General features: G+C 39.3%; 1 protein-coding gene and 1 pseudogene across 3 annotated transcripts in view; one reads left to right on the forward strand and one right to left on the reverse strand.

The window, feature by feature from the left end:
• The window catches only part of TMEM135 (transmembrane protein 135), a 305,852-nt gene that overhangs the window by 240,590 nt on the left and 37,627 nt on the right, over positions 1-27,635 (forward strand). The window lies entirely within an intron of this gene.
• On the reverse strand, positions 1,906-3,348 carry LOC133764613 (CGG triplet repeat-binding protein 1-like; annotated as a pseudogene).

The following is a 27,635-nucleotide window of genomic DNA, read 5'->3' on the forward strand; positions in this document are numbered from 1 at the left end:
TTATTATTTAATATATGCCAGTCAGTTTCATGGACTTGTATCAGTTTGAGAAGGCCAAAACAATCATTCTGTCTTTATTTAACGAGGAGACAATGCTAACCAGTTTTAGGGAACAAGTCTCATAATCAGTAAAGAAACATTAATATTAACTCCCACAAGATGTTAAACACTTCTAAGGACATGATATAATTAATCCTAAGAGTAAAATGGACTATGCTCGTAGATATAGTGAATGTGGGGATATTTAGGAGCCTGGAAAAATACATTAAGATATACAAGACCTAAATGATTACATCTGTAGTAACTATCAGAACTCAAATGCAAATTATGGATGTTTCTCTAGTGCACCATCATCCAGTTTACTGTTCAGGACTACCAAAAGCTGTTCTGCCACTACACATTTGTGGTTAGTGCATATACCAAAATAGGGAGCAGTATGAATCCTGAAATTTGAAAGAAATAGAATGATTGTATAGCTAACCTTATTTTTGTATTCTGAAAAATGCTATAAAATTCAATTATTTCCCTAGCTGTTTAGATCATCTACCACCTTAGACAATTCAATTGAACATGGTTGCCTGCAAATTCCTTTCCCGAGGAAGTAAAAGCGAATCACATTTGATTATACTTTGCTGCTTGTCTCCCCATGCATGTTCTTTACTAATGAGAGCACTACTGTAGGTATTTACTGTGCTACTTTAACATAACCAAACTTGAAAAAAATTGGTATAGTTTAAATTTTGTCAAATGATTTTTTGTGGCAGGCTTACTTTTTTAAATGAAAATAAGTCAAAATCTAAAATCAGATGGCCACTCCGACAACCTGAGTTAGAAACTTAAGTCTGTAAGAAGAAACTTAAAAAGTTGTTTCTGAAAAATACAAAATATAACCTTTTTCTTATTCACTTTGGCTTTTTTTTAATGAAGATTTGTTGTAAAGTGACCTCAGATAACTCCAAGTCACATATGGCATCATTTCTCAGTGCTCTGTAATAGAAATATATTTTATAAACATTTTGAACTTGAGTGTTTTCAAAGAATTTAAGATTTTTAATTAAAGCTCTAGTTCAAGTTTTCAGCTGTTACATTTTTTAAAAATATAATTTAGGTTTCTGATGAATATTTATCTGGGCTAAGCTACTCTGATAATCTTACAGTTTGAGATTCAGACAGAGATAATTTCCTGAACATGGTTGACCTTTAACAGAACTGACTTATGTCCTTACCCAAATAGCTATGCAAGGATACTGCCAGATTGCCACTACAAAATCTTACCAGAATTTCTAGGTAATTCTTTACCAGCCATGCTTAAAAACTTTGCACCACCAGAGGCAAAACAGATAAAAGTGGAAGTAAACTTGTCTCTAATCTACATACCTAAATAAACTCTTAGAAAATCTTATGGAAAACAATGTTTAGAAAGTAATTTCCATATGATCTGATTGATCATCCAGAAAGTAGTAATTCTCTGTAAAAAGGAAACTTGACCATAAATTATCTACCTCATTAAATTAAAATGCCAAAGTCTTTTAACACTAACATATAAAGAAAAGTCTGCAAATTCAAGATGATGCTCAAAATGAAAACTATGGTTCGAAAATGTGTTCATAGTGAGAGACTAAAATCTTGTCACTGCAAAATTCCCCATGGCTCTTGGCACGGACACTAAAACAAAGATTTTATACTAAATTGATCTTCTGTATATAAAGAGAATTGAAAATGAATCTTGATGTGAATGGAAGGGGAGAGGGAGTGGGAGAGGGGAGGGTTGCGGGTGGGAGGGAAGTTATGGGGGGGGAAGCCATTGTAATCCATAAGCTGTACACTGAAAATTTATATTCATTAAATAAAAGTTAAAAAAAAAACAGCAAAGGAAAAAAAAAACACAAAGATTTTAGTCTTTTGGTCACTTGAAGCTGCTACTAAATACATTAAGCATTTAAAAAGGAGTAAAAAGACAGTGGGGAACTGAAGGCTACTTAAGGTAACCATTTCATGTACAAATAAAATATAGCTGAAATAAAATTATTTCTGCTAGGGAGCTGAAGATAAAGAAGTTTCCCATCACCCCTTCCTGTTTGAAGAGGATCCGCTAATCGAAATAATTTCTTTACGTTACTCTGTGTGGTGTTGCCTGGCAGCAGCTTCAATTTCCTACACTAGTCTTCAATCCAAGTAATTAAGTAATCTCACAAGGAATAATCATATATGGCAATAGGGTAAAAAAGCAGGGCAGCTCTTCCATGCACAAACATTTCAGGAGAAAAACCATCAATTTTAAAGATAACCATCAGGTTTCAGGAATCCTAGCACACTCTAAACCTAAGTTTTGCTTTATACCATTGGTGACTAAAATTAAGAAGTTTTGCAGTGAGATTTTTTTTTTTTGCCTGCAACTATATACACATTACAAAACTATTCTGCATCACATGATTTTAAATGAAATAAATATAAAAATGAACCACACAATCAACACATAACTTTAATACTCCACATTATTTATCTTGATCACAATGGTGGAACCTCCTTGTCAACAATCTTGTGAGTTGAGGAGCTGATTTTCATTTTCATATCCATCAGGTAGATATGCTCTCCTCAGTTGGTCTGACTTAGGTATGGAGCCTCCATTCTTCACATGGCAAGACAGGAAAGCACGGACAGCTGGTGATCAGCCTTCTCAAGTGGGATGTTGGCTTCCAGGCACATTTTCACAAAGTCCTGGATAACATTGACTTTCTCTGTTTGCGCAGTACTGTTGCACTGAAGAGATGCAGTTAGGGGCCTCTGCTTCTTTCTCACATTTTGCTCTTCAAATTCTGCCTTCCTCTTGGTATGAGTCTTTGACTTGAGGTGGTCACTGATGGCAGACTTGCGAACATGATTCAGAACCACATTGCAAGAAGTGCAGAAGAGCTTTCCTCCATCTTCATGCAGCCCCCTCCAAACTCGGTGACTCGATCCAGGGGAGTCACATACAAAGCAGTCTTAGAATGGTTCCGAGCAGGTGGTGCTGTTACTACAAATCTTTCCATTTTTACTTTGAATTCAGTTCGGATTAGTTTCCAGTTTCTTTCGTCTTGATACTCAGCAGGGAATGGTCTCCAGCACAAAGCCAGAGACGCATCAAATCCTGGCACTTTTCCCGTTTGATCAAAAGCGGAGACGCCTTCAGGTCAGTTTTTCAACAAGTGGTGGTGGGGAAATAGTTTCTGGGCTTGTACCCTGTTTTCCCTGAGGTGCCAGGAAGTCATGCCTTTACGTAGGATTGGGGCCGCTGTTAGGGGAAGTGGACGAGATCCAGCCGGAAAGGAGAAAGGAAAAGAGGGCAAGGGGCTGGAGGAGGAAGAAGACCCGTCATCGCTGCTGCCGCCGCCGCCGCTGTTGCCCAATCGAGCCCCTTGGTGGCCGCCGTGTCCCCCGCCGTGCCCCGTCCAGGTTTTGTAATTTTCATCGTAGAGATCTTTAATGTCCTTGGTTAAGTTTATTCCAAGGTATTTGATTGTTCTTGTAGCTATTGTGAATGGGATTGAACTTAGAAGTTCTTCCTCAGCCGTGGCATTGCCTGTATATACAAAGGCTGTTGATTTTTGTGCATTGATTTTATATCCTGCTACTTTGCCAAACTCTTCGATGAGTTCCAGTAGTCTCTTAGTAGAGTTCTTTGGGTCCCCTAAATAAAGAATCATATCATCTGCAAAGAGGGATAGTTTGAGTTCTTCCTTCCCAATTTGTATCCCTTAATTTCTTTTTCTTGCCTAATAGCTCTGGCTAAAACTTCCAGAACTATATTGAATAGCAGTGGTGAGAGTGGGCATCCCTGTCTGGTACCAGATCTCAGTGGAAATGCTTCCAACTTTTCCCCATTGAATAGGATATTGGCCATGGGTTTTTCATAAATTGCTTTGATTGTATTGAGGAATGTTCCTTCCATACCCAGCTTGCTTAGAGTTTTCATCATGAAAGGGTGTTGTATTTTATCAAATGCTTTCTCTGCGTCTATTGAGAGAATCATATGGTTTTTCTTCTGCAGTCTATTAATGTGGTGTATCACATTGATTGTTTTGCGAACATTGAATCATCCCTGCATACCAGGGATAAATCCCACTTGGTCTGGGTGGATGATCTTTCTGATGTGTTGTTGCATTCTATTGGCCAGAATTTTATTGAGTACTTTTGCATCTATGTTCATCAGGGATATTGGTCTGTAATTCTCTTTCAATGCTGCATCTTTTTCCGGCTTAGGAATTAAGGTGATGCTGGCTTCATAGAAAGAATTTTGGAGGATTCCCTCTTTTTCGATTGTTTTGAATAGTTTGAGGAGAATTGGAGTTAATTCTTCTTTAAATATCTGGTAGAATTCAGCAGTGAATCCATCTGGTCCTGGGCTTTTCTTTGTTGGGAGGGCCTTTATTACTGTTTCAATTTCTGTGTCACTTATGGGTCTGTTTAGGTTTTCGATGTCTTCCTGGTTCAATTTAGGTAGGTTGTATGTTCAAATTAAGTTTTATAACCTTTATAATGTCTTAAATTAAAAAAAAATCATGTGTAACATTTTCTTTTAAGATATTAACTATCATTATTCTTAGGCTCCAAATTTCTGTTTAATTCTTCCCACAAGTTATTTTTTAAAGAAACTTTCATTTTTTTCAGATTTAGATCATATATATATATATATATATATATATATATATATATAAATATATATATATATATAAGAACATATCTAAAAACCCTGTTATTTTTTCTCTCTTGTGGACTTCCAGTTATAAAATACTTCTCATGAATCTTGCTATATCAGGTTACTAATCAGTTTACTTTTAGAAAGCTCATTGTGATTGCTTCTTTCATGACTATAATCTTTGGGGAAATAAAAATCCCCCTTGAAAGACACCACTAACCAGAAATGTCTGGATTTATGGTCTTACTGTGCTGAGGGGCTCTTTAGTTTGATCAATAACCAGTTTCCTAGAGCTACAGTATGGTCAGATTAACTTAATATGAATTTCTATGAGATTTCCACAATTCCAAAATTAGCAGAGAAAAAAGTTTGTTTTTTTTTTCCCCAGAAACCTTTTATTTAAGGTATACTAACTTCATGCATTTCATATGTAGAACTTCAGGAACATAGTGATTCCTCCCACCCTACCTGCACTGCCATCCTCCTTTCTCCTCCCTCTCCTCTTCTCATTCTCATTTTTTACTAACATCTATTTTCAATTAACTTTATACACAGAAGATTAACTATACTAAGTAAAGAGTTTTACAAATAGTATGAAAAAAAATTATTCCTCAATAGTCTAGCACGGGCTGTTCAAAGTGTCAATTTCACTTCTATATATTTTAGACACTCTGTTACCACAGATCAGGGAGAATATATGGTATTTGTCCTTTAGGGACTGCCTTATTTAACTAAGTATAATGTTTTCCACTTGCAGCCATTTGGTTGAAAACATCAGGATTTTATCTTTTTACCACTGTGTGTTGTTCCATGTTGTACATAATTTATTTATCCAGTCTTCAGTGGATGGACATTTGGGTTGATTCCATTTCTTAGCTATTGTGAATTGAGCTGCAATAAACATACAGGTGCAGATAACTCTTACAAATGCTGATTTCATTTCCCTTGGGAAAATTTCCAGGAGTGGGATGGCTGAGTCATATGGTAGGTTTAAATATATGCAAATTGCTGAGTAATCTCTATACTGTCTTTCACAGCATCTGTACCAGTTTACATTCCCACCAACAGTGTATTAGGGTACCTTTTTACACACATGCACACCAACATTTGTTGTGTGTTGATTTATGCATGAAATCATTCTAACAGGGTTCAGGTGAAACCTCATTGTGATTTTGATTTGCGTTTCCCTGGTGGTTAGTGATCTTGAGCATTTTTTCAGGAGCCTGTTGGCCATTTGGATTTTCTCTTTTGAAAAACGCCTGTTTAAATCATTTGCCCATTTCTTAACTGGGTTGTTTGTTTTGTTGTTTTTGAGTTTCTAGAGCTCTTTATAGATTCTGGAAGTTAATCTTTTGTCACTTTCATAGTTTGTAAATATATTCTTCCATTCTGTCAGTTGCCTCTTCCTTTTGCTAAGTGTTTCTTTTGCAGCACAGAAGCTTCTCAATTTGGTATAATCTCATTTCATTTTTGGCTTTGAATGCCTGTGCCTCTGGGGTCTTTTTCAAGAACTCTTTGCCTATGTGAATGTCTTGCAGGGTTTCCCCAATGTTTTCCATGACTTCATGGTATCAGGTTGTAGATTTAGGTCTTTGATTTTGAGTGGATTTTTGTGTAAGGTGTAAGATAGGGGTCTTGCTTCATACTTCAGCATGCAGAGATCCAGTTTTCTAAGCACCATTGTTTGAAGAAACTGTCCTAACTCCAGGGATTGATTTTAGCTCCTTTGTAAATATAAGTTGGTTGTAGATGAGTGGGTTGAAATCTGGCACTTCTATTCTGTTCTACACTATTAGTCCGGGGGAGAGACAGGTTAATAAAAGTGGAGATACTGCAGGGTCAAGGAAGAGTAGGGGAAGAAACAGCAGAGGAAACTCTTCCGGAACTAGTGATTAACAGTGGACCTGCATGGAGAGCATGGGAGCCCAAGTTCAGGACACCAGCGGCAGACTCAACACACAAGCGCTGGAACGCGAGGTGAGCCGAACCCCAATAGCCCGAGACACCAGCGGGCAAGCGGAAAGAGGAGACTAGAGGGAACGAGGCTTGAAACTCCGTGGGGAAAAGTTCACCAGGCTAACTAGAAGACAGAGAGGAAAAAAAAAAATGACCGATATGGACACGAGTTTCTCTCTCTCCGCTCACTCCTCAAAGGCGAGCAAGACAAACAGCAGGCGCCATTTTGGACATATGTCATAAGCAGGGCGACCTCAGGTCTGCACCAGCCCTGAGCCTAGCAGAAAAACCTGACTCTGGGGGGAGGGGTGAATTAACAGGAGATTAGCATCTAACTTGGCAACCTACTGGGAGACTGCAGGAGAATTGGAGCCCACACTGAGGGCAGCACAGATTCCCTGTGTGGTCCTGGGGAAAGAGCTTCCAATCTCTGGCTCCTGTGGGTATATCATTTGCCTGCTAACTACCTCCAATTCCGTTCAGCTGTGCGGAATTACTTGCCTTTTGAATCAAAAAAAAAAAAAGAAAGAAAGAAAGAGATTTACCACACCTAACCTGGGAGTGTTCTCTTTGACACACCCTCAACCCTGAGGAACCAAACACAGCTCTCAGGCCACACTCATTTCAAGCCTCTAAGGCTCCACCGAAAGCAGACAGTCCACTTAACATAGAGCCATAGTGTAACAAGAAAAAACAACACAGTGAGGAAACCAAATATCTCCAACATGCCAAACAACAAACGCAAAAACCGAGGTAACAAGAACAAGGAAGACACTATGATGCCCCCAAATGAAAAAGACACCCCAATTCAAGATTATGAAGATGATGAGATAGAAGAAATGCAAGAAGTGGATCTCAAAAAATTGATAAGAACATTAAGAAGTTCTCAAAAACAAATTCTTGAACTACAGAAATCCTTCATGGACAAGATAGAAAATCTCTCTCATGAAAATGAAATATTAAGGAGGAATCAAAATGAAATGAAACAACTAGTAGAACAAGAAACTGTGCTAGTGACGAGAAATCATAATGAAATGAAGAATTCAATAGATCAAATGACAAACACATTAGAGAGCCTTAAAAACAGAATTGGCAAAGAGAAGAGAGAATATCAGACTTAGAAGACAGAGAACAGGAAAGGAAACAGGCAAACCAAAGAAAAGAAGAGGAAATTAGAAATCTAAAAAATATTGTCGGGAATCTACAGGATACTATTAAAAAACCCAACATTCGGGTTTTAGGAGTTCCTGAAGGCATGGAGAGGGAGAAGGGATTAGAAGGCATTTTCAATGAGATACTAGCAGAAAATTTCCCAGGTTTGGAGAAGGACAGAGGCATCCTAGTACAGGAAGCTTATAGAACCCCTAATAAACATGACCAAAAGAGATCCTCACCACGACATGTTGTAATCAAACTCACCACAGTGAAACATAAAGAAAAGATCCTAAAATGTGCAAGAGAGAAATGTCAGATTACTCTCAGAAGATCTTCAATTAGACTCACAGCAGACTTCTCATCAGAAACCCTACAAGCTAGAAGGGAATGGCGAGACATAGCCCAGGTACTAAGAGAGAAAAACTGCCAGCCCAGAATAGTATATCCTGCAAAGCTCTCATTTGTGAATGAAGGTGAAATTAAGACTTTTCATAGCAAACAGAAACTGAAAGAATTTGTTGCCACTCATCCTGCCCTGCAAAAGATGCTTAAAGATGTGTTACACACAGAAACACAGAAACATGGTCACCAATATGAAAGAAGGTACAGGAAGGAAACCTCACAGCAAAAGATCACAGGAAGCTCAATTTCTCTTTGACATAGAATTAGACTCTGATGCTCTGTTAAAGCAATGTGTTAAAGTAATCTATTATGTTCTCTTGATGTCTGTTAAATTCTAATTGTTCAAAAACAGCTGAATTTTTATTAAGAGCTATGGGTTATTTAAATATGTGCTTATTTTCAAAGATTTGAATAATCACCTTGTAACAATGATCAAATTTGGTCTATGTTATGTCATGATTTTAAGGAATCTTATTTCAACTAGATATTTTGGATTTTGAGCCTTCTTGGCATTCTTGACAGGCATTCAAAAAATCAAGGTTTCAAACCATCTGGACTCTAAAATTTCCAGTAAATCTTGGACTTTGGTTTTTCCAGTTTGGGCCCAACTGAAAAAATTGAAGGACCTATGTCTCTCATCTTATAGAGACACCAACTAATCAGGCTACTTGGATTATATTAGAAGTACTGTCAAGATGTGACGTGGTACCAAATTTTAAGTTTCTATAATGGAAAATGCTATTAATACAAATGTTTGAGAATTAAAAAGTCTAATGATGTTACTAGACATGATAGTTATCTTAATGAGAAAGCCCCAGAGGCCTAAAGGGTTACATACTTGTAAAATACTACAGGTGCTTTCAAAAATACTGTGAAGTAAGCAAGTGCCTCTTGTTGGTTGATGAGTTTATAATTTTAAACATGGCGACTTAAAGTCTTTTGTCATATCAGTTATATATGATTTGCTGCTCATAAAACTAAAGCGTTGTTTGTTCTGTGTTTAACTGTCCTCCTATAGGTTCCTATGGACTTTTCCCAGCTACTTCTATTGTATTCAGTACTTTGGGATGGCTCTGTAAACAGATGAAGCCAATGATGTATTAACAGTACCAACTGAGAGAAAGTATGGTTAACTGAGGTTACTAAAAACAAAAAGCAATTCAAATCAATTGGCAATCTACAAAAAGAGTTAAAGATTTTAAAAGCTAGTATTAAAATAGCTATATTGGTCTATTATGTTATGTTATATGTGTGTACATATTGTATGTCCACATGGGGAAATTTTATTAAGAGTTTTATTTTAAATGGATTATACATAAGATTGTCCATAAATTTAAGCTGCTAAAATCAATCAAAGATACATTTTAATTTGTGGGACCTGAATCTGTGTATCATATGTTTTAAACTTGTTGGTAGAAAGAAACTAAAAACATTTTAGATGGTTGTGCTTAAGTTTACTGGTTAAACAAACTACACCATGTTAGATATTTAAGAGGTGTTTCCAAATACATGATTCTTAAAATTTATAGAAGACACTGGACCTTCTGGTAAATGTTTTCTTAAGTTGTTATCTAATGGTTGAAACTGTTTGCTAAGTATTCATGTGATATTGCTATTGTCAGCAAGCGATCTAGGACTTGCTCCCTCATTTCTCTATTCTAAGCCCAACTTATTCTTTCATTTCTCTATTCTCTTCAAGGTACGAAACTAATTCTATTATGAAGAAATCTGTAGGACGCACAATTTAATCTTTAGACCTTATAAAAGAGATGGCTAACATTTTTCTGTAATAGCATAGCCAAAATAAGAACTTAAATAATAATCTCATAGCTAGATTCACTTCGCCATCAGCAAAGTATACAGTAAGTAGAAAAAAACCTCCCTTTCAGACCAAAGGGAAAGAAAGTTTTCAACTGAGAATATAATTTTCCTCATGGGCATTGTCTACCTTAGAAAAACTACTACAGAACATGCCTGTGACTATAGACTTGTAGTTCAGGCCACCGAAGATTAGAGATGGGACACGGGCACTCCCTTGACTTGCATCCTCTGGTCTGCTTTAACACAAACCAGGAGGAAAAGAAAGCTCGGCATCAGAAGCAATGGGTGGCAGGCCTATTAATGGCTGATCTGTACAGTGATCTGCCCTCAAGGAGACCCAACAGGCCAGTCCACTGCAGTGGCTTTCAATGTGGTAAGCCTGGGCTTCAGCAGAAGTCAGCTTGTGAAGAGCCCTGGCAGCTCTGCCAAGAGATGGATCACTGGAAATGGACCTGCCCTGGAGTCGAAGGATGCCCAGGTCAGAGCCACAGATCTTCTTGGCTCTAAGCTGAAAAGCCCTTCACTCAGCCCAGCTTCCAAAGTGATCACTGCAGCTGAGGGGTTGGTCAAGTAGGGTCAGCAACATTGCAGGCAGAACTGTAAATTTCTTGTTAGAGATGCCCCTTGCCTTTACCTGGCCAGCTCTCCTCCCAGGCCAGCCAAGTAATGAAAGTCAACAGAGTGCCTTCCCCTAGGAGATTCACACCTCCCTTAGGATATACCCCATGTGAAGAGATAGATAGGTCTGGGCCTCTTAACTTACAAGGCCTAAAGCCCACCAGATTCTATCAAGCCCCTTCTATCAGGTTCTATTTGCCTCTCAATCAGAAAACTTAATTGTAGCTTATTCAGCACCTTTCTTAGCTCCTCTAATAATGACTCTGTCCTTTGTTCTAGACCCTGTCTAGCGTACTTGGGCCTCATTCCTTTGTAATTATAACCTCTACTCTACCACCAATGGCTCTACTCCCAACCTGTGTGTACTGATGGTCCTCTTCCCCACTTAATGCTGTATAATTGTTCAAACCTGGTAAATGCCACTCTTAGTATCATTGGTTACTATCCTCACTCTGTCTTTTATGACCTTGTCTAAATATGATCAGAGTCGGCGAACTTGGAAGGCTTCCATAGCCTTGGCAACTCATGACGACAGCCTAGGGTGGTTACTGGCACCATAAACTAGAGTGTCAATTTGTTGGGTCAACAACAGGAGCCACTGTGCACTTGCTCCTCACGTGGGATCTCTGTCCTTAATGTGCTGTACACTGTTATTTAATGCTATAGTACTGCAACAGTATTTTTTCACTTTGTGTTGCTATGTGGGTGCAAACTGTTGAAATCTTTATACTAAATTGATCTTCTGTATATAAAGAGAATTGAAAATGAATCTTGATGCAAATGGAAGGGGAGAGGGAGCGGGAGAGGGGAGGGTTGCGGGTGGGAGGGAAGTTATGGGAGGGGGAAGCCATTGTAATCCATAAGCTGTACACTGGAAATTTATATTCATTAAATAAAATTTAAAAAAAATAAAAAATAAAAAGATTATAAGTCAGGAATGTATTTAATATACCTAACCTACTGAACATCATAGATAAGCAACACAGTCCACTATAGAGTTTTGCTGGTTTGCCTTTATGATCATAAGACTAACTGGAACTTGTGGCTCCCTGATGCCACTCCACATCCTTACAGAGTATCCACTGCATCTTGCTAGCCCTGGAAAGATAAAAATATGAATTCCAGTTTCTACAGAATGCTTATCATTGCTGCATTTAAAAAAAAAAAAGATTTGTTTATTTATTTGAAAGGCAGAGTTAGAGAGAGAAAGAAGAGAAACAGAGAAAGAGAAAGAGAACTCTTCCACCCCTGGTTCACTCCCACAATGATAGGAGTGGGCCAGGCAGAAGCCAGGAGCCAGGAGCTTCTTCTGGGTCTCCCACTTGAGTTCTGGAGCACAAGCACTTGGACCACCCTCTGATGCTTTTCCAGGCCATGAGTAGGGAGTTGGACTGGAAGTGTAGCAGTCTGAACTCTAACCATTGCCCATATGGGATGCTGGTGCTGCAGGTCATGTCTTAACCCACTGTGCCACAACTCTGGCCCCATGCTGCATTTTAATGTGAAAAAATAATAAGTCAAACCATCATAAGACAGGAATAATCTGTGTAACATTGCTTGCAAAATGGAAATCACTACTTGAAACTTGCACTTTGAAAAGTTAGATCATAGATTTACAAAAAAAAAAAAAAAAGCTGTAAATACCATGGGGAAAGGAGGGAAGATAGTCCTCCAGTGGCTGGAAACAAAACCCAAAAGAAAGGGAGAAAGGAACTCAACGTTGAATACCTGCATGTTGTTCTTTTCTCTCCTGTTTTATAGAGGAGGAAATTGAGTAAGAGGAATATTAAATAACTTGCTGTTAGTTAATTGGATGAATTTATATGCATTTATCTGCATTTTCCTATCAAGATCATTGCTTGGGAAACACTGTTTAGTTTGGACATTGGAATTCTGTGTTAATTATGTAGGTGGAGTGGGTTGTAAGTATTCTAGTAAAAGTAAATGAAACGTGAGTATTTTTACAAAAGAATATCCAGTAGGAGATTTGTGCAGTTTATTTGCGCTATTTTGAGAAATATGGATCTCCAGACCAGTTTTTAGAGTGGGTTTAAGGGGTAATTCAGGAAGCCTTCCATTCCAAAGCTAGACATCTCAACAGAACTTTTATTTCTGAAAGCGGTTGAACACTTCTCAATGTCTGATTTTCCTTCCCATATTCCTTGAGGCACAATTCTTGATATTCTGCCAGCTACACTCTTTACTGGTTGGTAAAACTGAAATGGTACTTTTAAATCTGTGAATTATGCTGTGACGTTCAAGGCTAAATCCACACTTATTTGAATTGTCTTCACAAATGTAGTTTATAACAATTTCTGCCCACTTCCCTCAAAGCTTTCTTCTCTGTTTATACTTTTCTGCTTATTAAATACTTAGTGCTTTACCTTCATTCATGTCTTTCTCAGATTCTACCAGTACATTCTGACCTTCTGACATTTATTAGAAGGAACAAACAATGCTAGATATTTGCTTGCGCTCCAGAGATCTTTTGGCAAAACTTCTATACAGACTCAATGTAGAATAAATAATAAAAGTGATAAATTCTTGAAAAATAAATACCATATTTTCAATTCAATATCCTCATATCAAGGAAGACTAGATAAGACAAAATATTGTATGTAAGTGAACTGGTTTTTGAAGAAATCTTTTGTTTTCTTCTATGGAATTCTAAGAGGTATCTTTTGTGTTTCTAGAATAAATAAACTTTAACCTCTTTTTTTTTTGTCTTATTTAAATGAATGAAATTTTCTGAAGCTCTTGTCTCAGTGTTTAGGCCCCTTCAATTTTTATTATTTAAAAAAGAAAGCATGTGAAGTGTTATTATATTGAGCAATATTGTTTCAAAGAACTAAATGTAAAAATGTTCTTTTCATCTCTTCTGTATAGTTATCTTTTGTGTTTTCACTTAACTCCCTTTATGCTCCTGGAATTTTGCCTTGGAAGCTTGAATTACTTTTGGTTTTATTTATTTTTTTCTTTTTTTCTACAAAACTGAGAGAATAAGACATGGCATGAAGTCAAAAGTAAATTCCTATTTTTAAGTGCTAGTGACCATTATACACTTCTTGAGACCAAAGTCAGCCTATCAATCAGATACTTGGCTGTTGGGTGACCATGTGTTCCAGGCAAGCACACTTTACTAACTTTGAGGATACTAAGTTTTGATACGTTGTTGCCAACAAATTATCCCACATCACTTTGTATACTAAGTATTTGTCTGGCAAGATACTGAAAACCTAAAATATAGCCCACACATGCAAACTTGTTGGAAGACAAAGTACATTTTTTACCAAGTTAGAGTTTCAGAGTAAGAAAAGCCAAAGCTGGTCTGGATTTTAAAATTTTCCTCCCACTTTCTACCCCTGCCAAGCTCCACAGAGACCCCAATCATGTAGTACTGAAAAGAATGTACTTCTGCATTTTGAAATAAATATTGCTTTTGACTCAGCAGCACTTTAATTTATAGTATGCAATAGGAAAATATAAAATTTTTTTTTATATTATGAAATTGGCACTAGTTAGCATGGTATTTGAGGACGGAGCTAACACAATTGTAACTACTTAGAATGTGTCCATACATCAGTTCTACTCAACTTTGTGAAAGGATATGTGGGCTTTGTGGTGCAGCGCTGCTTTGGACCCCAATATCACATAACTGAGGGCTTACGGTCAAATCTCACCCCTGCCAGCGCCACGGCGCAATAGGCTAATCCTCCGCCTTGCGGCGCCAGCACACCGGGTTCTAGTCCCGGTCGGGGCACCGATCCTGTCCCGGTTGCCCCTCTTCCAGGCCAGCTCTCTGCTGTGGCCAGGGAGTGCAGTGGAGGATGGCCCAAGTGCTTGGGCCCTGCACCCCATGGGAGACCAGGAGAAGCACCTGGCTCCTGCCATCGGATCAGCGCGGTGCGCCGGCCGCAGTGCGCCAGCCGTGGCGGCCATTGGAGGGTGAACCAACGGCAAAGGAAGACCTTTCTCTCTGTCTCTCTCTCTCACTGTCCACTCTGCCTGTCAAAAAAAAAAAAAAAAAAAATCTCACCCCTGCTTCCAATCTAGCTTCCTGCAGATGTACACGTTAGGAAGCAGCAGATGATGACTGACACACTTGAGTTCCTTGTCACTCACATGGGAGACCCATATGGGTTTTCTGGCTCCCAGCTATGGCCTGGCCCAGCTCTTACTGTGGTTGGCATTTGGAGAGTCAACTAGCAGATGGAAGATTTTTCTCTCTCTTTCTCTTTAATTCTGCCTTTCAAATAAATAAACTAAAAGGTACATGTAAGTATACTCCTATAATATAAAGGTATTTGTCTAAATATATGAGGGGATTTCAAATAGTTAGTGGAAAAATGGAATGAAAAGATAAATTTATTTTGATGAAAATTTCATAGTGTGCATTTTTGTTGCAAACATGAAATGTACAGAGTGTGTATATATTTATATATATGGAAAGTTCATGATGTCTATTAATTCCATTTTCCATGAACTTTTTGAAGTCCTCTCATATATATACATAAAAACCCATGTATGTGTTTGTGTATGTATATATATATATATATATATATATATGTATATATAAAATCTTTTTAGCTTCTTAAAATTTAAAAAATAATTCTTAATATAGTCTTCTGAAATTGTCTAAGATATTCTCTTCTGAAATATTAGATTGTACATAAAGCAAATACTCTAAGAATATTCTCTAAAACAGTGTACATATAGTTCACATTTTAAAGCTAGTAAGCAAGAGCATAATGTAGAAAGTTCATTTATGACAAATAGAGATAGAACTTTGCGCAATATATTCTTGTTATTTGTTATACTTCATTCTACAGAACTAAGATAATTTCTATAAGCAGAAATGTTATAATTTAGAAGAAGATAAACTATCTTTTTTTAAGATGTATTTATTTATCAAAGATTTTATTTATTTATTTATTTGAGAAGTAGAGTTACAGTCAGTGAAAGGGAGATTTATTTTTGAAAAACAAAGTTACAGAGAGAGGGAGAGACAGAGAGAGGTCTTCCATCTGCTGGTTCACTCCCCAGATGCCCACAGCCCCAGCCCAAGAAGATAAACTATCTTGAAGGTATGGCATATTTTGGGGATTCAAATTTTTGATTCATTCACTTGTATTAAAATTATTTTCAGCAGAATGATAATTATACATTGTTTTCTACTTATATGGAAGCATCTTCACTGCTGACTAGAATGGAATATTTTAATATATGTTATATCAACTTAGCATTGAATCAATTATAGTATTTCAATTTGAGTTAAAAAAATCAGATTGGAGTCATATTGAATTTGACAATGCACGGAAATTTATGGATAACATTTTATTTAAGAAAAATTTTTTTTTAACAGGCAGAGTGGACAGTGAGAGAGAGAGAGAGAGAGACAGAGAGAAAGGTCTTCCTTTTGCCATTGGTTCACCCTCCAATGGCCGCCGCGGTAGGCGCGCTGCGGCCGGCGCACTGCGCTGATCCGATGGCAGGAGCCGGGTGCTTCTCCTGGTCTCCCATGGGGTGCAGGGCCCAAGCACTTGGGCCATCCTCCACTGCACTCCCTGGCCACAGCAGAGAGCTGGCCTGGAAGAGGAGCAACCGGGACAGGATCAGTGCCCTGACCGGGACTAGAACCCGGTGTGCCGGCGCCGCAAGGTGGAGGATTAGCCTAGTGAGCCGCGGCGCCGGCCTTATTTAAGAAATTTTAAGTTGTGAGGGATCTTAGGGCCACTGAGAACAATCCAACATGGGAAGCGGGATACACAGCAGACACATAGAATGGCAGATGTCCTAAACAGCACTCTGGCCTCAGAATTAGCCCTTAAGGCATTGGATCTGGCTGAAGAGCCCATGAGAGTATTTTAGGCATGGAAAGCCAAGACACTCTGGCAAAAAAAAAAAAAAAAAAAAAAAAAAAACAACCTAAATGAAAGATGTCTGCAAGTGAGATCCCAGCGGAAAGAAGAACGGGCCATCAAAGAAGGAGGTACCTTTCTCCGAAGGGAGGAGAGAACTTCTACTTTGACTATGACCTTGTCTAAATAAGAGCAGAGTCGGCGAACTCAAAAGACTTCCATACCCTTGGCAAATCATGACAAGAGCCTAGGGTGATTACTGACTTCATAAACAAGAGTGTTAAATTGTTAAATCAACAACAGGAGTCAATGCACTTATTCCTCATGTAGGATCTCTGTCCTTAATGTGTTGTACTATGTGAATTAATGGTATAACTAGTACTCCAACAGTATTTTACACTTTGTGTTTCTGTGTGGGTGCAAACTGTTGAAATCTTTACTTAATATATACTAAATCGATCTCTGTATATAAAGAGAATTGAAAATGAATCTTGAAGTGAATGGGATGGGAGAGGCAGCAGGAGATGGGAGGGTTGTGGGTGGGAGGGAAGTTATGAGGGGGGAGCCATTGTAATCCATAATCTATACTTTGGAAATTTATATTTATTAAATGAAAGTTAAAAAATTTAATAAAATTCAGAAACAACTTTCTTTTTAAGGTCTCTCAACTTTTAAAATATTTATTTATTTGAAAGACAGAGTGACAGAGAGGGAGAGACATAACAAGGGAGAAAGAGATCTTCTATCTATGGGTTCATTCCCCAAATGCCCACAAGAGTCATGGCTAAGCCAGGTTGAATCCAGGAGCCAGCAACTCAGTCCTGGTTTCCTACATGGTGGTAGAGTCCCAAGTACTTGCACCATCTTCCATTGTCTTCTTAGACCCATTTGCACCAAGCTACAACATAAGTAGAGGAATGGGGCTGGCTCTGTGGTGTAACGGGTAAAGCCGCCGCCTGCAGTACCGGAATCCCATATGGGTGCCAGTTTGAGTCTTGGCTGCTCCACTTCCAATCCAGCTCTCTGCTGTGGCCTAGGAAAGCAGTAGAAGATGGCCCAAATCCTTGGGCCCCTGCACCCACATGAGAGACTCAGAGGAAGCCTCTGGCTCCTGGCTTCTGATTGGTGCAGCTCTGGCTGTTGTGACCAATTGGGGAGTGAACCAGCGGATGGAAGGCCTCTCTCTCTCTCTCTCTCTCTCTGCCTCTGCCTCACCTTCTCTCTCAGTGTAACTCCAACTTTCAAATAAATAAACAATTCTTAAAGAAAAAAAAAAGTGGAGGAGTGGGATTCTGGTACTTTGTAGTGGTGGTTTACCCTTCTGTGCCACCATGCTGACCTCAGGTCTCAGTTTTTTAGTAAAAGAACCAGAAATAAAACTCATATTCTTAGACTGTGTCTAATCATAATCAGTTGTGAGGTCTTAAATTGGGGAAGAATGTTCATTACACAGAAAATAAGTAACTGCTCAGTTATTAGGTCATATATATATATATATATATTTAATTTGAGATCAAATATATATGCCTATTTGTAGGTGAACCAGTTAAAATGCATGATAATCCTAAAACCAAGTCATTAACATGGTTGCCTTTAATAAACTAAATTAAATATTGCTCAACTAGGAGTGCTTGTTTGTTCCTTCTTTCTCTTGCATTTCTAAATTATCAGTGCCACATGACTGATATCTATAAAACATGTTCCAGATGGCTTTACTTTCCTTTACCTTCAAGCTGCCTATTTACAACACTAATGGATATCTTTGAAGGCATATGAGCTTTATAGTTTTGGATGATCTTTAATTCCTCCCTTTTCTTCATTTAGGCAGATCAAGTAGTTTAAAATATTTTAAAATTTATTTTCACTTTATTTGAACAGCAGAGAGAGAGAGAATAAAGAGAGAGAGAAAGGTGAGGAGAAAGGAAGAGGGACAAAGGAAGGAAGAAATGAAAGGAAAGTAAGAAAAAGAAGGAAAGAAGCAAAGAAGGAAGGGAAGGAGAGAGATGGGGAATTAGGGAGGAAGGGAGGGAGGGAAAGGAAAAAAAGAGAGAGGGAGAAAGATCCTTTATCCACTGGTTTACTCCCAAAATGCCTGTAAATAGCCCATGATAGCCAGGCTGGGCCAGGCCAATGCCAGGAGCCCAGAACTCAATTTAAGTCTGTTACATGGGTGTCAGGAACCCAAGTATTTCTGCCATCAACTACAGTCTTCCATAGTGTACACTTGGAGGAACCTGGATTGGAAATAGAGGGACTAGAACTTGAACCACAATGATAATGAAACGGAAGTGTCCCAAGTAGTATCTTAACTACTACACCAATGCCCTAAATGTGTCATTTTAAAGATAAAGATGGCATGACAGTTTGCATTTAAACCCATTTTTGTACTTCTTGAGTATATTCCAAAAGCTTTTATAAATGGCAATATGAATAAAAACTTACTACCATTTTCTGCCTGTTGTAGTTTTGCCTTTAATAAAGCTTGAAGGAACAAGAGCTGTTTTCAAAACTTCTCAAAAAAAAAAAAAAATTAGGGTATGCTTGGAACCAGTTCTCAACACTTCCTTTCCAATTTTCAAAAAAATAGATCTGGACAGGTGCCGCGGCTCAGTAGGCTAATCCTCCTCCTACGGCGCAGGCACACCGGGTTCTAGTCCCAGTCAGGGCGCCAGATTCTGTCCCGGTTGCCCCTCTTCCAGGCCATCTCTCTGCTATGGCCCGGGAGTGCAGTGGAGCATGGCCCAAGTGCTTGGGCCCTGCACCTGCATGGGAGACCAGGAGAAGCACCTGGCTCCTGGTTTCAGATCAGCGCGATGTGCCGGCCACGGCGGCCATTGGAGGGTGAACCAATGGCAAAAGGAAGACCTTTCTCACTGTCTCTCTCTCTCTCTCTCTCTCTCTCTCTCTGTCCACTCTGCCTGTCAAAAAAAAATAGATCTGAAAAGGCAGAGTGAAAGCTGATAAAGATCATCAAACTTAAAATTCCCCATGAGATCCTTATAGAAGAGGGGATGAGACTAGATGAACTCGTGTTCCTTCACACTCTCCCCTTGCTAAAGCTTTTCTATTATCTTTTCAATCTTTCTCACTTATTCTTAAAAAATTATATTTCCATTGGATTATAAATCTTAAGTTTACTGAGTAGTTTTTAAATTTGTATAACTTCTATTAAAACATTTAATCTTTTTTTATTAAACTTTTATTTAATGAATATAAATTTCCAGTGTACAGCTTATAGATTACAATGGCTTCCCCCTCCCATAACTTCCCTCCCACCCGCAACCCTCCCCTTTCCCGCTCCCTCCCCCCTTCCATTCACATCAAGATTCATTTTCAATTTTCTTTATATACAGAAGATCAGTTTAGTATATATTAAGTAAAGATTTCAACAGTTTGCCCCCACATAGCAACACAAAGTGAAAAAATACTGTTGGAGTACTATAGCATTAAATAACAGTGTACAGGACATCAATGACAGAGATACTACATGATATTTTTTAAAAATTAATTAATTTTCTATGCCATTTCCAATTTAACACCAGGTTTGTTTTTTTTTTCATTTTCAATTATCTTTATATACAGAAGATCGATTCAGTATATACTGAGTAAAGATTTCATCAGTTTGCACCCACACAGAAACACAAAGTGTAAAAATACTGTTTCAGTACTAGTTATAGCATCACTTCACATTAGACAACACATTAAGGACAGATCCCACATGAGATGTAAGTACATAGTGACTCCTGTTGTTGACTTAACAATTTGACACTCTTGTTTATGGTGTCAGTAATCTCCCTAGGCTCTAGTCATGAGTTGCCAAGGCTATGGAAGCCTTTAGAGTTCGCCGACTTTGATCTTATTCCGACAGGGTCATAGTCAAAGTGGAAGTTCTCTCCTCCCTTCAGAGAAAGGTACCTCCATCTTGGATGGTCCTGTTCTTTCCACTGGGATCTCACTTGCAGAGATCTTTCATTTAGGTCTTCTTCTTTTTTTTCTTTTCCATGGTGTCTTGGCTTTCCATGCCTACAATACTCTCATGGGCTCTTCAGCCAGATCCGAATGCCTTAAGGGCTGATTCTGAGGCCAGAGTGTTGTTTAGGACATCTGCCATTCTATGAGTCTGCTGTGTCTCCCGCTTCCCATTGTTGGATCGTTCTCTCCCTTTCTGATTTTATCAGTTAGAATTAGCAGACACTAGTCTTGTTTGTGTGATCCCTTTTACTCTTAGACCTATCAGTGTGATCAATTGTGAACTGAAATTGATCACTTGGACTAGTGAGATGGCATTGGTACATGCCACCTTGATGGGATTGTATTGGAATCCCCTGGCACGTTTCTAATTCCACCATTTGGGGCAAGTCCGATTGAGCATGTCCCAAATTGTACATCTCCTCCCTCTCTTTTTCCCAGTCTTATATTTAATAGGGATCACTTTTCAGTTAAAATTTAAACACCTAAGAATAATTGTGAGTTAATTACAGAGTTCAACCACTAGTACTAGAACAACAACAACAAAAAATACTAAAAAGGATAAAGTATTACATTGTACATCTAGAGTCAGGACAAGAGCTGATCAGGTCATTGTTTCTTATAGTGTCTGTTTCACTTAACAGGTTTCCCCTTTGTTGCTTAGTTGTCACCGATCAGGGAAAACAAATGATATTTGTCTCTTTGGGACTGGCTTAATTCACTCAGCATGATGTTTTCCAGATTCTGCCATCTTGTTGCAAATGACCGGGTTTCATTGTTTCTTACTGCTATATAGTATTCTATGGAATACATGTCCCATAATTTCTTTATCCAGTCTACTGTTGATGGGCATTTGGGTTGGTTCCAGGTCTTAGCTATTGTGAATTGAGCTGCAATAAACATTAATGTGTAGACGGCTTTTTTGTTTGCCAATTTAATTTCCTTTGGGTAAATTCCAAGGAGTGGGATGGCTGGGTTGTATGGTAGGGTTATGTTCAGGTTTCTGAGGAATCTCCAGACAGACTTCCATAGTGGCTTAACCAGTTTGCATTCCCACCAACAGTGGGTTAGTGTCCCTTTTTCCCCACATCCTCTCCAGCATCTATTGTTGGTAGATTTCTGAATGTGAGCCAGTCTCACCGTGGTGAGGTGAAACCTCATTGTGATTTTGATTTGCATTTCTCTGATTGCTAGTGATCTTGTACATTTTTTCATGTGTCTCTTGGCCATTTGGATTTCTTCTTTCGAAAAATGTCTATAAAACATTTAATCTTTAATACATTGTTATTGAGCACGTTCTCTACTTCAGAGTGTATATACTACTCCTTTAAATCTTACAAAAGTCTTCTATGGTAAGTAATAATATCTGATTTTATGTTTGGGGAAATTGAAACTATATGAGGTCAAGTAACTTAACCAAGACTAGCCGTTTTTCAGAACGCGCGTTCTAATAACTTCATTAGAATTTGAGTTCTGAGAGCATCAGAACTCTGATCCAGGTTGTTCTCCTTTATTTGAATTCTAAGATTTTAGTTAATTCAGTTACTCTTGTATATTAATATCAAAAGTTTATGTAGAGGCAGGTATTGTGGTGTAGTGTGTTAAGCTACTGCTTAGGGACACCACATCCGTATTGGAGTACTTGATTTGGGTCCTGGCTGCTCCACTTGTCATCCAGCTTCCTGCTAATTTGATCCTGGGAGGCAGCAGGAGATGGCATATGGGTACCTGTCACCCATATGGGAGAACCAGATGCAGTTCCAGGGTCCTAGCTTGAGCTTGGCTCAGTCCTAACTGTGCAGACATTTTGAGAATAAACCAGCAGATTGAAAATCCCTCTCCCTTCCCTCCCAACCTCTCTCATCCTGCCTTTCAAATAAATGACCTTTTAAAATTTATTTTTATTTTTATTTTTTTTTTGACAGGCAGAGTGGACAGTGAGAGAGAGACAGAGAGAAAGTTCTTCCTTTTCTGTTGGTTCACCCTGCAATGGCCGCTACAGCCGGTGCGCTGCAGCCTGTGCACCGCACTGATGCGAAGGCAGGAGCCAGGTGCTTCTCCTGGTCTTCCATGCGGGTGCAGGGCCCAAGCACTTGGGCCATGCTCCACTGCTCTCCCGGGCCACAGCAGAGAGCTGGACTGAAGAGGAGCAACCGGAACAGAATCCGGCGCCCCGACCGGGAATAGAACCCAGGGTGCCGATGCCACAGGCAGAGGATTAGCCAAGTGAGCCATGACGCTGGCGAGTTTTCATTTTTTTCATAATCATTTTGGAAGGAGAAAAAGTGGAATACTTGTCAATCTTCTTTAAAAAATAAATTGATTGACTATTATAGTTATCATTTTGTTTAACATAAATTGCTTTTGTCCCTAGCAATGTGATAATTTTAACACACTTGCTAAATTATTCCTTGGATTTACATGAAACACCACATTGTTCTCTTTGGTTGCTGCTGATAGTTAATTTGTTAAATCTCAATACAGCCATTTGCTTTGGAACCACGAATAAACTTTCAATTTAGGTTCAATGAAACCACAATGGGCTCTACAAATATTTTAAAAGTTGACTAATACTGCTATTATAAGTTCATTTTGAGGGGCTGGCCTTGTGGTATAGTGGTTTAGCTGCATCCCATATCTAGCACCAGTTTTTTTTTTTTTTTTAAAGATTTATGCATTGTTTATTTGAAAGGCAGAGTTACAGAGAGAGAGAGGGGGAGGGAGAGGGAGAGAGAGAGAAAGAGAGATAGAGAGAAAGTGAGGTCTTCTATCTACTGTTCCACCCCCAAGATGGCTGCAATGGCCGGAGCTGTGCTGATCTAAAGCCAAGAGCCAGGAGCTTCCTCCGGTCCCCAACATAGGCACAGGGCTCAAAGACTTGGGCCATCTTCCACTGTTTTCTTAGGCCATAACAGAGAGTTGGATCAAAAGTGGAGCTGCTGGACTCGAACCAGCACCCACATGGGATGCTGGCCCTGCAAGCGGTGGCCTCACCCACTATGCCACAGCGTGGCCTCAATAGCACCAGTTTGAATCTTGGCTATTCAGCTTCTGGTCTACCTTTCTGCTAATGTGGCTTGGGGAGGCAGGGTATGACAGCCCAAGTGCTCGATTCTTTGCCACCCTTATGGGAAACCAGGTTAGAATTCCTGGCTCCTGGCTTCAGGTAGGCCAGACCTGGGTATTGTGGCCAACTGGGGAGTGAAACACTCTCTCTTCCTCTTTCTCAACTACTCTGCCTTTCAAATAAATAAATAAAATAAATCTTTTAAAGTTCATTTTGAGGGGCCAGTGTTGTGGTTTAGTGGGTAAAGCTGCCTTCTGCGATGCAGGCATATTTTATAGACATCAGTTTGTGTCCTGGCTGCTCTAGTTCCTGTTCCAGTCCAGCTCCTTGCTAATGGCTGGGGAAAGCAGCAGAAGATGGCCCCAGTGTTTGGGCCCCTAACACCCAAGTGGGACACCTGGAAGAAGTTCCCAGCTCCTGGCTTCAGCCTGGCCCAGCAATGGCCGTTGCAGCCATCTGGGGAGTTAACTAGTGTATAGAAGATTCTCTCTCTCTCTCTTTTTTTTTTTTTTTTTGTTGTTGACAGACAGAGTGGACAGAGAGAGAGAGAGAGGTCTTCCTTTTGCCGTTACTTCACCCTCCAATGGTCGGTGCGGCTGGCGCGCTGCGGCCAGCGCACCGCGCTGATCCGAAGCCAGGAGCCAGGTGCTTTTCCTGGTCTCCCATGGGGTGCAGGGCCCAAGCACTTGGGCCATCCTCCACTGCACTCCCGGGCCATATCAGAGAGATGGCCTGGAAGAGGAGCAACCAGGACAGAATCCGGAGCCCCGACTGGGACTAGAACCCCGTGTGCCTGCGCTGCAGGCGGAGGATTAGCCTGTTGAGCTGCAGCGTGGGCTTCTCTCTGTCTCTGTCTCTGTCTCTCTCTCTCTCTCTCTCTCTCTCCCCCTCTGTCACTGCAACTCTGACTTCAAATAAATAAATAAATCTTATTTTTAAAGTTCATTTTGAGAGGGAAGTTTATCCTAATTAACATTTCTTTTAGAAACAGTCTGAAGATAATTCTTGGTTCCTTAGCAATTGAAGGCAGCTTGCAGTATGACCTTCTTGGTATGGATTTTAAAGCAAAACCAGTGCCCATTTCTCCACATTTAAGGAGAAATGAGATCCTATTGGAGTTGTTACCGTAAGTTTGAGTCCAACTGTTTCCAATTTATATTTGGGACACACCAAAAAAAAAAAAAGCGCATAACAATCATCTAGGGACATAACAATCACACTTGATTATGCTTAACTGTGGCCTGCTTCAGCAACTTTGCCTGGGTTCTTGAGGATAAGCCTGCCATCCGTATTCCAGTCTGTGTGAAATAAATGTACTGTAAAATATTTATTGGAATAAAAAATTATTCTAGTGCACTGGAAAAATTCACTATTTTAAAAACTGTATTGAAAATTGTTTTGATGATACAATAAGAGTTCATGAGGCAATCAAAGAAATTGTCCCCAAATTTCTTAATTTGTTGCTATTTCAAATTGAGATTTTTTAAAAGATTTATTTATTTATTTAAAAGTCAATTACAGAGAGAGAGAAGGAGAGGCAGAGAGAGAGAGAGAGAGAGAGGTCTTCCATCCACTGGTTCACTTCCCAATTGGCCACAATGGCCAGAGCTGTGCCAATCTGAAACCAGGAGCCAGGAGCTTCTTCCAGGTCTCCCACATAGGTGCAGGGGCTCAAGGACTTGGACCATCTTCTTTTGCTTTCCCAGGCCATAGCAGAGAGCTGGATCAGAAGTGGAGCAGCCGGGACTTGAACCAGTGCTCATATGGAATGTCGGCACTGCAGACGGCGGCTTTACCCACTACACCACAGTGCCAGCCCCCAAATTCAGATTTTTAATGTGAGCTTTTTTAAAAAAAAACTTATTTATTTGAGAGGCAGAGTGGCAGAAAGAGAGAGAGATGGATTTTTCCGTCTGTTGGTTCACTCCCCAAATGGCCACAACAGCAAGGGCTGGACCTTGCTGAAGCCAGGAGTGAGGAACTCCATCTGGGTCTCCCTCCTAGTTGCATGGTCCCAAACACTTGGCCATCTTCCACTGCCTTCCCAAGTGTATTAGTAGGGAGCTGAATTAGAAGTAAATCAGCCAGGACTTGAATCATCTCTTCCATTTGGGTTGCTGGTGTCCCAAGCAATGGCTTAACTCACTGCGCCACAATGCTGGTTTCCATGAGGTTTCTTAAAATAAGAATACAACATTAATTATTCTGTTATCTCTTAATAAGTGCCATATGGAGGGTATAACTGAACTCTTGGTCTGTTTTATTATTCCAGCAATAGACATTAGAAGAAAACCTTGGTGAATATATGTAAGCAATAGAATGTGTTTTAACTGCATAACACAGATTCTAAATAATAAATTGTAATAATTTATATAACCTATTAGAGTATACATATGTGATGAGTACAATGAAAATTTTTACAACAAGACAAAATAACAGTCTGAAATTGATTCCATGTCAGCCTTTTCCTGGATTCTTCAGTGAATGTATAAATAAAAACTACAATTGTTGATCAGGTCTCAAGTACTGAATTATAGTTTAGTATTAAGGTGTGAGCTTGTACACTTGAAAATGGGTTCGGAAAGTTTGTACAAATGTAAGTTTGTTTTTGTATGTGGGTTTAAAAACGAAATAAAAATTTAAGATAAAATCCAACTACAGCCAGCGCCGCAGCTCACTAGGCTAATCCTCCATGTGCGGTGCCGGCACCCCGGGTTCTAGTCCTGGTCGGGGTGCCGGATTCTGTCCTGGTTGCTCCTCTTCCAGTCCAGCTGTCTGCTGTGGCCTGGGAAGGCAGTAGAGGATGGCCCAAGTGCTTGGGCCCTGCACCTACATGGGAGACCAGGAGGAAGCACCTGGCTCCTGCCTTCTCTCTCTCTCACTGTCCACTCTGCCTGTCAAAAAAAAAAAAAAAACAACAACAACAACAACAAAATCCAACTACATAAAATCACATAAGTAGTTTATAATGAAGACAACTTTAGTCCCACACATGAAACATTTCAATAGACATTCTGGTTCTTTTTTGACTTTCTATTTTTTTTTAAAGATTTATTTATTTATTTGAAAGTCAAAGTTACACAGAGAGGTGAGGTAGAGAGAGAGAGGTCTTCCATCCACTGGTTCACTCCCCAATTACCCACAATGGACGGAGCCGTGCTGATCCGAAGCCAGGAGTTTCTTCCGGGTCTCCCACGTGGGTGCAAGGGCCCAGGACTTGGGCCATCTTCTACTGCTTTCCCAGGCCATGGCAGAGAGCTGGATTGGAAGAGGAGCAGCAGAGATTAGAACCGGCGCCCATATGGGATGCTGGTGCTTCAGGCCAGGGCATTAACCTGCGCCACAGAGCCAGCCCCTTGACTTTCAAATTAAACATTTTAAATGTATTCCTTCCAGATATATTTCTGCTTTTAATAGTGATGATATCATAATTAGACAAATCAAAATGTTGAATATTTAACTATTGTCTGTTACTATTATTTAAAATCAAATTCATATGTCATTCTTCTCACAACTCCAATGTAGATGATAACTCTTGACCTTTGAATATTTTTTCTGTTAAATAATTTTGTTCACATAAAATAATGTAGCTTTATTTTCGATACTGAGTAGCTTAGGTGATTGATAAAATCAGAAAAGAATACAATATCCTTTTTTTTTTTAAAGATTTCTTTTATATATTTGAAAGGCAGAGTTACAAAGAGAGAGGAAGCAACAGAGAAAGAGCTTTTCCATCCACTGGTACATTCCCCATATGTCCACAAAGGTCAGGATTGGGCTGATCTGAAGCCAGGAGCCAGGAGGTTCATCCATGTGTGTGGAAGGGCCCAAACATTTGAGCCTTCTCCTACTGCTTTCCCAGGCACCTTAGCAGGGAGCTGGATTGGAAGTGGAGCAGCCAGGACTTGAACTGGTGCCCCCATGGAAAATCGGCATTGCAGGCAACAGCTTTACTCTCTATACCATAATGCCAGCTCCAGAACACAGTATCTTAAAGATTATTAGTGTGCAACCTTATTTACATCCCATTTTTTAGCTTTTGCCAATATTTTTACATTTTTAGGTATATTTGACATGTAATACTTTTTTTAGATCAAATAATTTAAGAAGA

The sequence above is a fragment of the Lepus europaeus genome, chromosome 7 (assembly GCF_033115175.1).
Source record: "Lepus europaeus isolate LE1 chromosome 7, mLepTim1.pri, whole genome shotgun sequence".
In the NCBI taxonomy this organism is placed as follows: Eukaryota; Metazoa; Chordata; class Mammalia; order Lagomorpha; family Leporidae; genus Lepus; species Lepus europaeus.